We start from the raw sequence: 14,482 nt of genomic DNA, 5'->3' as shown, positions 1-14,482 counted from the left end.
TTGTTTTAATTTTTTGCAATAATTTTATTTATTGGGAAGGAAGAGAGAAAATTGTGGCATACGGTTTTGGTGGGTCTCCTCACAGTCAGATCAACAATTTACCTTGAAAAGGTTTTCACTGATATTTGGCCTTTGAAATTCCTTTTCCCAGGTAAGGGAAGAAATCCTCCTCTTTTCCCCCCCTTCAGAAATCAAATGTAAGAATTAAATCAATGTAATTACTAAAACTAAACCTTCCATGCATTTTTTTTCAACCCTTGAAATTTACTATTTACAGTGCTAAATTCTTTGTTTTTCCCCAGTTTTACTGAGATATACTATTATTCATTGAGCAACTCTGTGCCAATAGATTGACGGAACTCTGCATCACGTTTTTGAAAATATAATTCCCCCATGTGCACTTGGTCTTGCTGCGGCCCAAGTGCACATGGCTCTGCTGGGCCTGCTCCGTCCGGAATAGCAGACTCCTCCTCCTCCTCCTCCTCCTCCTCCTCCTCCTCCTCCTCCTCCTCCTCCTCCTCCTTCTCCTCCGGCTAGTGCTCGAGGCCTCAGGCGGGCACCGCCCAGGGCAGGGCCGGGGGCGCGGGGAGGTGGAGGGATTGCAACCTGAGACATGTAGTTTGTAAAGATTTTACACTGAGAGAGGCGAGATTTATAAGCAGGAAAAGAGGTCTGAGAAGAAATGGGTGAGGTGTGAGGACTCCAGCCCCTGGTGCTCATTAAGTTCTCCATCCTCTCTCCAGAGTCTCCTCTGGTGGGGACACAGACACGCTGGGCAGATAACGCAGTGAAGGGTCGTAGTGGTTCATGTTCAAAGTCCTGGTGCCTTGCCCCAGCCGGATGCTCAGTGGTGAGAGTATCGCCTGTGAACTGAAGGGTCAGAGGTTAGATTCTGGTCAAGGGCACATACCTCCTCTGCAGGCTCGATCCCAGCCCAGGTCTGGGCGCATGGGATTTGGGATCAGGCTGGTCTAGCTTTAAGCCCGGGCTCCCAGGATGTCAGCGCTGCCCGCACGCCTTGTCATCAAGGCGGTCTTCACCTCCTGAGGCCTCCATGGCTTTCTGTGTGGAATACACACGTACATGCCCGGCCTGGCTGCTGTGAGAAGATGAATTAGTGCATGCAAGCCTTTAGCACAGCCTGTGAGGCTGATGGCCCTGGATAAATGAGCTTTAGAAAACCTTCCCTTCTACGTCTCAGAGCTCCCTCTGCGCTGAGCGGAGAGAGAAAGCACTCACTTCTGCGCTGTTCTGGGCCAGTCGCTCTGACCCCAGGCAGCGACCACCACTCGCTGAGAAGGGACCCACGGCGTGTCCTGGCAGCTGCTACAGACAGCACACCTCGTCCTTCAGACAATCCCCGCCTGGGCAGGGGGCGTCACTGTGGGCGCACATTCTGTGTCCCCAGGGCTCTGGGCTCTGGGCACCTGGGGATCCTGGAGTGTGGGCCCAGCCAGGCTACACACAGGAAAGTCATCCTGGTTCACAGTTCTGGAAGGAAAAGATGGGCACGGGAAGAACAAAGAGCATTCTGTAAGCTGCCTTCGGTTTGGAAAACCCAGGAAAGATCCGAGGGATTCCCGCTAGAACGCGGACCCGTCTCCCCCAGGGGCCGGCAGGCGGCCTCCGGGAGACGCCGCGTGGGCAGTCCCTGTTGGGACCCAGTTTCCCGGGACCTGATGCGCCTGTGAGAGAATACGGGGCTCAGGAGCCAGCGGCCAGGACCCTGCCATACTTGGAGCACACACCGTGTGCCACCCGTCAGCCCAGCTTCCCTGGGAATGTCTCCGTGGCAGCCTGTCAGTCACCCACTTAGCAATTCAAAGTGTCACAACAGTGTCTTCCCATTAATTCACAGGGAAACAAAGGCTTGGCCTGGATCATTATGATGCTGTGGGCAAATTTTTACTCAACAACAACAATGTGCTAGGCCCCCTGTGCTGCCTCTCAGCGCTCTCCCCTACCCCCGCTCCCATGTCCACACCCACACTTTGCCGAGGCCGTCATTGCTCTTTCCTGGGTTCATGGCCCCTGCTTGGGTCTCTGCCTGTCCCCATCCTTCTCCATGTCGGGTGGTGACAGGAACAATGCCTCCCCTGTGAAACCCTGAGGGTCCTCCTTGTTTCACAACAAACCCCAAGTGGCTCTTAAGACCTCTGTCTCAACGCCTCTTCCTGCTCCCCTCCCCCGGCTGCCGGGGCCTCTTGTGCTCCAGAGGTGTCTGGGCTCCTCGATAGGCCACAGTGAGCGCTGTTGCCTGACACTGCCATCAGCCACAGGCCATGCTGCTCCTCCTACCAGACTCCGCCGAGCACCCTCGTCCTGGGGGCATGGCTACTGAGCACAACCCTCCCGCCTGAGCTGGACCCTGCATTGCGGAGGGCCTCGTACGGCACAAACAAGAACAAGTTTGCAAAAGGACAGACGGACACTTCTCTCAGGAGCAGGTGCTCAGCCCTGGGTGAGACCCGGGACCCTGCCCGTCCGCTCTCAGGACTCAACAGCTCAGGCTCCGAGGAAACGGCTCCGTCCCCACCGGCACAGAGGCCCTGAGCTGGAGGCCGCAGGTCCCAGCCCCGCTGGCCCTGGGGAACCCGCTGAGCGTGGGGCATCGGGGCGCAGGAGCCGCGCAGAATCCGCGGCTGAGGCCAGCTTCTCGTCCCTGAGCTCAGGTTCACAGTTCCACAGCCGCTCACAAGCCTGCGAGAACCCACAGAGCTGTGCAGGGAGCTAAGGAACGTTTTGCAACTTTAAACAGTTCCTGTGACTCAGATTTGTGTGTAAATAGATGTAACGTGTGTGGCTTATCTGTCCAGTTAGCAATTCCGTGGACATTGATTTCTAGAAGAATTGGAAATCATTTTATTTTTGTAAAAATATTTAATAAATTGATTTAAATTTTCAAAAAATTAATTCAGAAATTTCAGCTTTAGCTGATTAAAATGTTTAATTAATGTCTTATTTTATTTTTAACATAAACACATTTTATGAAAAATAAATTTTTGCAAAATTATAAAAATAATTTAAATTTTGTACAGTTGTTTTAATTTACAATTTGATGATTATATGTTGAAAAGCTATACACTTTGAATATGAGTATATACTCAGACAGTTTATTGTTGCTAATAGAATACTAGTATTCGATAGTTTTGATGATAAAGTTATTAGTTATTTTGATAAAATTAAGGTCAGAAAATTTGTTTTCAAGATAGGTGAATTTTATTTATGAATTATGTTTATTATTCAAACATTGCCAGCATTTCAACAGAATACACACACATGCCCACTAATATTGAAATAAATTCAGTTGTTTTTTATATTCTGCTAATTGTTAGTAATGAAAAAGTCATAGATTTGCACATCCTCCAGCTTGTGGCACTGACTGAATGCTCCCATGGTAGGACATGTGGGTCCTGCTCCCCCCTGTCCCTCCCGCCCGCCCACGGGGAGCGCGCCTTCGCTGAGCTGCGTCTCCACTCCAGTCCACAGCCATGGTGTGTCTTCTGGGTCAGACAATGCCTGTTATAATTATTGGTTCCCAAATCTTTCCTGGCCACCTGACTAAGACTATCTCTGGTACCTAGTGCCAGATGATTTCTAGCGTGAAGTGGGGGCTGGGTGACTGGCTGAATTCACCCAGGAGGAGACAAGGCACAGGCCTGAGGCCAGGAATTCTGGCGCCTGATCTCCCAGGGAGGAACCCCCTCTGATTCTCTCCTGGATGAGCAGGTGCCTTCGCCTCCGGCCCCACAGTTTCCTCATCTATAAACACAATGAGAGTGGAGTGTTAGCTTGTGATAAGGAGGAAAACATAAGTGAAATAATAAATGAGTTAATATTTGCAAAGACGTAGAGGCTGCACGTTTTTTGGCTAAATAAATGCCTATGTGAAGTCCAATCACACGTGCTTAGGTTCCTCCAGAAACCTTACTTTTTTTTTAATTGTCATAAACATTTCAAAGGAAAAAAGCATTTTGAGTCTAAACAACAATAGATGCTTAGTAGGTAATATGAAAAAAAAAAAAAGTAATTTTATTGCTCAATGTGACTGAAAGCAATGAGCTTAGACATCAGCCCTTAGAAATACTGGCCGTGGAATTGAAGCATTCTGCGGGTGCTGCTGTGTTCACTGCGCGGTCACGGACGCGCAGGAGACTGAGGATGGCTTCCTGGTGACCGAGGAAGTGAGCTGCTTCTATCAGGTCACGTTGGGGCTCGGACAGTGGCTTCACTCTCCTTCCCAGAGTGCACCAGCCTCCTGGCACCCTGGTGTGTGGCTGAGGCTCTCTCACTGGCTTCTGTGCCATTTCGTTCATGAACTTGGCACGAGGCCTTCTTTACCCGCAAAGGTTTTGTAATCTAACAGGACAACAAAACTGACAGGCACAGATTTCATGAAAGATCCTTGTTACCAGGGCCAGGAAGGGAGGGGTTGATGTTTATAAACCCCGGTGTTGCATAATTCTGTGTCCAGCCTGGCAGGCTGAGCTGGACCGGGTAGTTAGAAAAACAGTGCGAAGTGGAGGAAATGTCACCAGAGGAGCCATGCATGGAGGGAAGGACCAGCTGCTGCCCCAAAGGCAAGAACACTGCACAGGCGTCAATTTGGTCAGGAGGGTGGACATCCATCCTACCAGGAACGCCATGGACTTGCACGAAGTCCTTACACTGGTCATTTACCCACAGAACAATGGGGCAGGGCTGCCCGAGCTGAAGAAAGGATGGATGACAGGAATGGAGAACCCCAAGATCAGTGTACCCTGAGATGCAATGTCTGTGCTGAGAGCACGCCCTATCCTGTGCATGCAATGCTCTCTTCCTCCTCTAAGGATTCTCTGCTGCACAGTGCAGACTCAGACCCTGGAGGCTCCGGTAGCAGGAGCTCTTAGAGAAGCCATTCAAGAAAGAGAAAGCGAAGCCACAGATGTCCCACAGACCTCCCCACAGAGCCTCCCCCAGCACTCACACTCATAATGACTGCGGGTGTGGCCTCCCAGAGGTCAGCAATCTTATCATCTCAGGGCTCATCCCACTGTCTGGCCCACAGGAGGGCCCATAAGATGCGGTCAGCTCCTTTGTCAATAGGCAAGTTTGTTTTGTTTCCATTCTGAGTGAAATTTGGTTGTTTTTGAGGGGAGCGATAAAGAAAACAGATTTTTGGAAACGAACAGAAAATGCCTGCCAGAATTCTCGTGGGAGAATAGCAAGTCTTACACAGAAAACACACTGGTTTTCCTATGAACTTCTAAAGTCTTTCAATAGGTCCACTTACAGGAATATGGCCCACAAAAAGGACGGGCTGGAGTGAGCCCATTGGGAGGAGGGGAACAGGTTAGCAGACAGACTGATGCAGTCCTCAGCATCTTCTTTGCTCAGGGGTAACCTGGGACTAATTTTTTGAGACGACAGTGATTCCTGAAGGCTAGCCCAAAGAACTCCATGTTCAAGATGGAGATGCAGAGCCCACTTTCAACACATGCTTATTCCATCCAGTGAACAGGATATTTTTGTCTTTGGGAAGAGATATTTCTGGGAGAAAAAAGAGAAAGTTGATGTAAGTTTAGGTGAGAACTTGGGTATAGAAAACTCAGAGCCTATCTGAAAGACCTTGCTAAGGAGGTCCCCAAGTGCTCCCCAAGTTCCTCAATCATTTTCCTGTTTCCTGGGGTGGGGGTGGTGGTGCTTCCACCAACACTCTTACCCTGAGGGAGGGAAGGCCTGACCTCTTGTCTGCAGTTTCCCTTCTTAAACGCTTTTCTGCCTCGGTGACCTGGTGCATCTCCTCCAGACCCAGTGAGCGGGTGACTTTGGGACAACAGGCCCGAGACCGAGCACCTGCTCAGCCACCTGCTCCAGAGACATTGCAGGAGTGACTTCAAAAAGTCATGTAAAAGCTTCCCACATTTTACCCTGTGGTATAACACTTTAAAACTCAGTTTTAGCGTTTGTTAAGAGCTTGAGAATGAATACACAGGTCCTAGCTGGTTTGGGTCCACAACGAAGCCCGAGCCACAGACATGGCAGCTTTGAGCCAAGGCGCTGCAGGTGAGGCCACGGCCACAGAGGGCAGCGGCTGTGGCTGATCACTCCTCTCCTCTCCTTGGATTCCCAGGCATTCTCTCTCCTGCATGATTGTTACAATCCTTCATAACACACCTCCCTCCCTACGTCCACTCCTTTCTCTTTCTTTTATCAGCACATATGTTCTCCCTGTTGCACGAAGTTCTCCCTCTACAGCTCATTCTCAGTTCCTGCGCTCCCAGAGCTCCGGATCTTCCTAAGAAAGGCCGGAGCCAGAGCATTGGAGACATGGGGTGACTGGGGGAGCCATAGAAAACGCTAAAAATGACTGAAGGTGCACAAACTGAGGGAAATTGAAGGAGAGAAGGAATCCAGTCTAATATCATGGAATGGTTTCCATTCATGGTACTCAAAAATTTCAGCCACTGCTCAAAATTTAAAAGCTCATTGGCACAAACCCACAGTGAGATACACATCACACACCTACCAAGAAGGCGTTGGGAGAATGTGGAGAAATTGGGACCCTTGTGCATTGCTGGTGTGGGTGAAAGGTGCAGACACTGTGGAAAACAGTTATGCCAAATATAAAACTGCCATATGGCCCAGCAACTCACCTCTAGTACATGTGTACCCAACAGAATCAAAAACAAGGACTTGAGCAGATGCTTGAAGACTCTTGTCCACAGCTGCATCATTCATGAGACCAGAAGGTGGAAGCAACCCCTGTTGCTTCCACCTCCACAATGAGGGGTAAGCACAGGGGGTATGTACATGCAATGCAATGTTGGTGAGCCATAAAAAGGAAGGAAGTTCTGAAACATGTTGCAACATGAATCACAGTAAGTAAATGAAGCAGACACAAGAGGATAAACACTGTATGCCTCTACTTACATGAAGTCTCTAAAGTCGATAATTTCATAGAAACAGAAAGTAGAAAAGAGATTACTGAGGAGGGATTGGAGGGTTATTGCTTCATGGTGCAGAGCTCCGTTAGGGCTGATGAAAATGTTTTGGAAAAAGTGGTTATGGTTGCACAACATTGTAAATGTAATGAAGACCACTGAATTTTACACATAAAAATGGTTCAAAATAGCAAATTTTGTTACATATATTTTATCACAATTTTTAAAGATCAATAATGCAATATATCAAAAGGCATTAAATTGTACTCCTTCAGAGGGTGAATTGTATGGTACGGGAATTATATCTCAATAAAGCTGTTTATTTTAAAGCTTATTTATGAAAATCCTGGCCTCTGCATCTGCATTTCTAAGGTCAGAAGAAGAGTTTGAAATATAATACTTTAGGTACACTCAGCTCCTGGGAGTACGGAGAAATGCCTGACCTGCATGTGCTCGAATTCCACCATGTTTTACCAGAGTGCACATTCCGTACACAGCAGTGTAGCTCATATGATTTGAATAAAACAATAGCTGGTACTCCTGGTTTCCATCAGTACTGGGCTCCGTGGGCAGGAAGGGTAAAAACCACTCTCCATGAAGTTAAGCAAAAGCCAGCTAAGCTGAGGCTGAGATAACGCCAGTTTTTAAAAATGTTAAACGTGTTAAAACCAGGTCTGGGAAATGCTATAGATTCTTCTCTGTTCCCTGGGTAAGAAACAAGACTTCACTGTGGGAGGAACTCTTTCCTATGCTTCAATCCTCGAGGATCCAGACTAAGTCAGGAAGGAGAATGACCCATCTTACTGTCCAAAGTTCTGCTGGAGGATGAGAACCTGCCTGGCATGTGCTGGCTTTGAAACCTTCCCCCACACCTGACGGATGGGCCACTCAGCGTCTTACCTGTAGTTTCTGTTAAGGTCTTGCCTGGAGCTCCTCCTATGTAAAGTAGGAACTGTACAAACCAGGACCCGGGTGAAGATCACGTGGCGAGTGGTGTAAAGTGATCGGCAAGGGTTATTCTCAGTGGTGGACTAGAAACAGAGCGGATCGGCCCATGAGAAACCGCATGGTCCCCCAGACCCCAGGCAGGGGCTGAGGCCCCATTGCCTCCTTATCCAGAAGAACCACAAATCCCTCCCCAAGCCGCAGGGCTGAATGGGTGCTGCCTACCACATCCTTCTACGTGTCAGACTCAGCTCGCCTTGTCAAATACCTGTGATCATTTTCATAATTCATATACAAGGCTTCTGTTGCTGTCACAACAAATCACCAACTCTTAGTGGCTTAAAACAACACAGATGTATTATCTGATGATTTCCTAGGTTATAAATTCCACGTGGCTCTCCTTGAGCTAAAACCAACTTACTAGTGGGCTGGGTTCCTCTTTGGGCAGCTCCGGGAGTGAGTCTGTTACTTCACTTCTGCAGCTCACAGAGGCATCTGGGCTCCTTGGTGCACACCCTTCCCACCATCCTTAAAGCAACGACAGGCAAATGGCCAGCATCACTAGTCATCAGGGAGATGCAAATAAAGGTGATGATGGCCTTTCTAACCAGTGTCACTTCACCCGGTTAGAAAGGCCATCATCAAAAAGACAAGACATGACAAGTGCTGGCACGGACTTGGGCAAACAGTCCTCGTGCACTGCTGGCGGGATGCAGACTGGGTGGCCACAGTGGAGAACAGCATGGAGGTTCCTCAAAACACTAAAAATGGACTGTCATTTGACCCAGTGATCCCACTTCTGGGTATATATTCATGGTAATGAAATCAGGATCTCAAAGAGATTTCTGCACTCCCATATCCATTGCATAAATTATTCATAATCCCCAGGATATGGGAACAAACTAAATGTTGAGCAATGGATACGTAAATAAAGAAAATGTGTACATATGATATATGTGTATAAATGATCCATACGTAGGAAGGCAAAAGTAGGTTTACAGTTGTTCATATAGAAAATAACAGTAATTAATAAATAATAATACAAGAATAAACTCACCACTGTAAACCTACTTTTGCCCATCCCAATTCAGATCGTCTATACTAGGGGTGTAGAACTCAATCAGAGAAGGGGCCAAAATCTAAAATCCAGCCTAAATCGCAGGCCGAATGGTTTACTGAACAGTCATAAACTGACAATGTCATAAACTGACAGCGGAGTGCAGTGATGACAGCGCGGTGCGGACCACATTGCAAGGCCTGGCCGGCCGGATTTGGCCCGCGGGCCTTGTGTTTGACACATGTGGTCTATACTAATAAAGGGTAATATGTTAATTAGACCAGGTGACCAGACATCTTCCAGACAGTTAGGGGGTGACCAGGCCAGCAGGGAGGCAGTTGGGGTGACCAGGCTGGCAGGGGACAGTTGGGGGTCAACCAGGTTGGTAAGCAGTAAGGAGCCAGAGGTCCTGGATTGTGAGAGGGATGTCTGACTGTCTGTTTAGGTCTGAGCCCACAAGGGTCCGGGCTGAGGGACCTCCCACACACAAATTTCATGCACTGGGCCTCTAGTATATAATAATGTGACATATTCAACCACAAATGAAAAGAAATTCTGCTGTTTGTGACAACACTGGTGAACCAGAAGGATGTTATTCTAAGTGAAATAGGCAGATGCAGGAAGACAAATGCCACAGGATCTCACTTTCATATGAAATCCACAAAGTTGAACTCACAGAAGCAGAGTTGAATAGGGGTCACCAGGGGTAACAGGGTGGGAAACGAGGGAGGTGCTGGTCAAAGAGAACATGCTTCCAGTTCTGGGGCTCTAAAACACAGCTCTATTAATAGTCATTAATATCATTAATAATACTGTATCATTCCCTTGTCATTTGCTGAGAGTAGCAATATTCTCACCACACACAGAAAGGCAGCCAAGTGGCAATCATTTCCCAATGTCAATCAAACCCCAATAAACTGGGGGAAAGCTAATTTAACTAGTTAGTGTCGCTCTGCCCAGCTTCTGGGAACACATCTTCCTCTGCCACATGGGAACGCCCTCCACTTTCCGGGTGCCGTGACCAAGCTGGCCCCACTGATGACTGGGCCGCCTACCTCCAAGTCGGCACCTTTGTCCACGTGTGTAAGACCCTGTTGCCGTGTGAGGTAACTGAGCCACAGCTTCTAGGGAGCAGCATGTGTGCCTGCAAGGACCATTACTCTGCTGACTAGAACTGTGAGCAAGTCAAGGATTTTTAACGAAAAGGAGTATATACACCACCATGGACATTCCCTGAGCATGCGTCTCCCTGCACCCACGCCATGCAGCTCGCAGATCGCAGACCCCGGGCTGGGCCGGAGAAGCTTTGGTGCAAGTCACAGCCTACCTGTTAAGCCCACTAGGCTTTCCTGTCTTGCTGGGACAGTTTTATGGGCTCCCACACCCGGGGTGGCAGCCTCACGTCCAGCAGCCTGTGACACTCTGCTGGAAGGGGCAGCCGAAGGCCGGCCCTGGACACAGCCCTCCTCTCAGGGCCTCTTCCCGGCCCTGCTCTGGCCCCATCCAGGGCTGCCTGTGAGAGCCCAGGGCCCTCTGAACCCAGCACGTGGAAGGGCACATGGCACTGTCCTTGCTGGTGAAGGAAAGAGGAATGACTCTTAAACACACCTTTTATGTATTTTTGCAATTATACTCTTAACAAGCTTATCCACTCTAATTTCATGATGAAACCATCCAAGTTAAGAGCATTTCTCTATTACAGAATAAATGAGTGGCCCTGATTCCCCCTTCTAGGTCCATCTTCCTCACAAGCCTGTGGCCTTCAGCTCAGGAACAATGTCTGTTCGCCTCTGTCACCAGCACCTGCCACGGTGCCTGCTCAGAGGAGGACCTGGAAAGGATGGCCAAGGACAAAATAACAAACATGATGGACAGCTATTGTTTGCTTTTTATTAACTTACCAGTGGCTACAACCTACTTATAAATAGATTAGATGCCCAGTGCATAAAAATTCATGCACTGGAGGAAGATCCAAGATGGCTGCACAGGTAAACACCTAACTGCAGCCACACACAGCAATTTCAATAAAATACAACTAAAATATAAAATGGACATTACCAAGAACTACAGGAAAGTTGAATGACTGGAAATTCTACAAAGAGAAGGAAAGAGAAAACCAGAAGGAAAATCAGAGGAGCTGTAAAAGCCTATAAGGTACGGAGACACGCTGTGCATGCGGAGAGGAGGGAGCCGAAGAGGAGGGGGCGGGGCGGCTAAGTGCCTGGCTGGCGTTCCCTAGGGGGAGGAGATAAAAGCTCTGGATTGTGCCAAATCCTAGACCTGACAGTGCAGAAACCCGAGGGAGCGGCGAAAGGAGGTCCCAGAGGCTCGCACATTGCACGCAGAGAATGGACGGTTGGCTGTGCCATGGGATTGCCCTGGCAGGAAAAAGACAAAAGATCCAGACTGCTCTTAACCTCACTTCCAATCCCATTTCCAACTGAACTGAACCCCAGTTCCGGGCTCATTGAGGGAGAGACTAGACTGTTTGGTAGCAGGCGAAACTCGAGGGTACCTCACTCTCAGAAGTGCTTGCAGCAAGTACTGAAGGACACTGAAGAACACTGAGACTCAGAAGCTGCATAGGGCGTGGCTGATGGAAACCAAGGCTGTAGGCTCCACCCTGAAACTCCTCCCCATACACGCAGAACACAGAGACTTTTAAGGCTGCCAACTCAGGGAAGCTGCAAAAATGCCGAGACAAGGAAATAGATCACAAATGAGACTACCAATTGGAGGAGAAACCAAGATGGCGGAGTGGGTGAGCAGCTGGTGTGCTACTCCCACAACAATTTGAAGATTGAAACTAGTATGAGGTACATCTATCATCCAGGACCACGGGAGGGAGGTACTGGGTGGTTGATAATCAGCAATCAACGTGTTGGTGGAAGCAGTGAAGGACCTTGGAATGTGACCAGCTGAAGAAATGGAAGAATAGCTGGCCCAGAGGGGCCAGGCCTGGAGCAGCAACAGCCGGGCCCGGAGAAGCAGCAGCCAGGCCCAGAGCAGCCAGGCCCAGAGCGGCCAGGCCCGGAGCAGCAGCAGCCAGGCCCAGAGCAACAGCAGCCAGGCCCAGAGCAACAGCAGCCAGGCCCAGAGCAGCAGCAGCCAGGCCTAGAGTGTCCAGGCCCAGAGCAGCAGCATCCAGGCCCGGAGCACCCAGGCCCGGAGCAGCCAGGCCCAGAGCAGCAGCAGCCAGGCTCAGAGCAGCTGTAGCCAGGCTCGGAGCATCCAGACCAGGAGCATCCAGGCCTGGAGCAGCATCCAGGCCCAGAGCAGCCAGGCCCAAAGTGTTGTGGGGTCAAACCCTGGGTTCAAAATGAAAGGAAAGAAGGAGCAATGCAGCCAGTTCGGGTACCAGAGTGTTAGGTCCATCATCACAATGGACTCAGAGAAGCTCCTGTGTCCCTTCACCCAAAAAGGACTGAGAGTTACCCAGACGACAGCAAAGTGGGAGAAGAAAACTGAAGGCTACGCAAGGGACTGAGGTGCCAACATGGAGTCATCTGAAGAAATTAAAGACTGAAGTGGAAGCTACTTCTTTAATCATGTTCCTGCTCATGCTAGCATCTGTTAGCTTCCAGTCTTCTGCAGTCTTGTGCAGCAAATCCAAGGACTCTGAGTAAATCTACACCAGCAACAAAAGAGACTCATTTAGTAGCTAAAAATATGTCCATAATTCTGATTTCTCATTTTGTTGTTTTGCATTGGCATTGTTGTTATTATTTAATAGTCAGAGTTTTGTTATTTTTCAAGTTTTGAAAATAACATGTATGTGGTTCAGTTTTTGCATTGGCATTGTTTGCAATTGTTTTTAATTTTAGACCCCTATTATTGATATTTAAATTTTATTTTAATTAGTAAAAAAGGGTGAGATGTAGAGAGCACAGGGATATTCTTTTAATTCTTATCAGCTGAGACCGAAGGCACTGGCAGAATCCTCTTATCAGTACTGACTTCTTAATCCATGTGCTTGGAATGAGGAACAATTAGGACCTGGACTCACCCAGGTCTCGATATGCTAAATCTTGTACCAAAAAATAAGGAGCTTACCCAGATTTTGATGAATAGGATCTGAGCACACCCGAAACTCCTTTTGACCTTAAACTCCCCTTTGGAAGCAAAAAAAAACCAAAACAACCACCAACGGAATTAAAAAACCTGATGAACAATATTAACTGTTGAATATAATAGAATCAGAGGTATGGAGGGAGAGTGGACTGATGATTCTCAGGGAAAAGAGGAGTGGGGGGTGTGGGAAGAGAATGAACATAAACTGTGCACATATGGATGAGGACAAGGCGGGGTGGGGAAAGGGAAGAGGGTGGGGTAAGAACCTGGTGGAGGGGGAAAAAATGAGGAACTTTTGTAATAATATGAACAATAAAGGTTTGTTTAAAAAAATCAATAAAATATAAAAAAAAATTACTCTCTCTTAAAAAAAAATTCATGCACTGGAGGAGGGTCCCTCAGCCCGCCTGCCCCCTGTCACAGTCCAGGAGTCCTCAGGGACAGGAGGCAACCCGGCGATCAGGAGAAGGTGATGCCCCATTGCACTTTTGCTGCTGCCACTGCTGGCAGTGCAAGTCTTGGGGGGCCCTGGGCAACTACCATCCCAGGCTTGCCTGCACCTCAGGCCAGCTCTGAGTGGCTGGGGGGCTGAGGGCAGGTCCGGCTGCACCACGCACCTGCCACCCCACCCCCCACTACCGCTGGCAGGGCTGAAAGGACTGAGGGACTCAGGAAGGGCTGAGGGGACTGGGCACCTCCATCTTGTGGCTATGGGCACTGTGTGTGATCAATTAGCATATTCCCTCTTTATTAGCTAGGATGAGTCTGTTCAGTAACATTAAACAAATGCCTACTACGTGCCTGCCAGTGCCCTCGTTCTGGGCGTGAAAACAGGATGCGGACTCACCCAGGTGGAGAGGCAGCCATGGGAGCCTGCATTCGGAACGGCGGTGCTGGGAGCAGTGTGGCTGAGATGAGCAGCTTCCAGTAGAGACAGTCAAGCTGGACAGCAGGAGGAGGCACTGGTTTCCAGGGCGAGGGGACACAAGCAGGATCCCTGGGAGAAGGAAGCGTGCGTGAGGAGAGAGGAGGAGCAGGGCTGTGCAGAGAAGGCTGGGGTGTGTGGACACAGCACCGGGCACTGGGGTGTCTGGACACAGCACAGGGGCTGGGCCCTGCAGGCAGCACCTCTGAAGGTTGGCCTCTGAACCCGGGGCCAGGAGCCCCACCATCCCAAGATGACATGCCCAGCGGGGAGGCAGTGACTGGAGGCAGAGAGTGGGTGGGGAGGCCCAGCCCCTGCTCCGAGGGGGACCTCCTGGTGCACAGAGTTCTGGGACCTGAGGGAACGTGGCGGTCAGGATTCTGTGGCCCCATTAGTCCACTTCCCTCTGCACCCCACAGAGCCAAACTTAAAATAAAATTTTCTATGAGGAAGACACACATGACTCACCAGTTAAAATCTAGGTATCTCCTCGAGCATACATTCAACACAGACATTCTTTCCGTGTTTGCTCCAACCTCAGTGCTGGCCCCTGGTAACACC

General features: G+C 49.2%; 1 long non-coding RNA gene across 1 annotated transcript; it reads right to left on the bottom strand.

The window, feature by feature from the left end:
* Positions 1–582: 582 nt before the first annotated feature.
* LOC311612078 lies at positions 583–14,482 on the bottom strand. Its single transcript, XR_014793222.1, has 3 exons — positions 14,390–14,482; positions 13,844–13,993; positions 583–870 (listed from the first exon to the last, which is right to left on the bottom strand). It is a non-coding gene; the product is annotated as an uncharacterized lncRNA (long non-coding RNA).

This window comes from Pipistrellus hanaki (assembly GCF_964339955.1).
Source record: "Pipistrellus hanaki genome assembly, chromosome: 17".
Lineage (NCBI taxonomy): Eukaryota > Metazoa > Chordata > Mammalia > Chiroptera > Vespertilionidae > Pipistrellus > Pipistrellus hanaki.
Note: the sequence above shows the minus strand (reverse complement) of the source record. Positions and strands in the feature narration are given on the sequence as shown.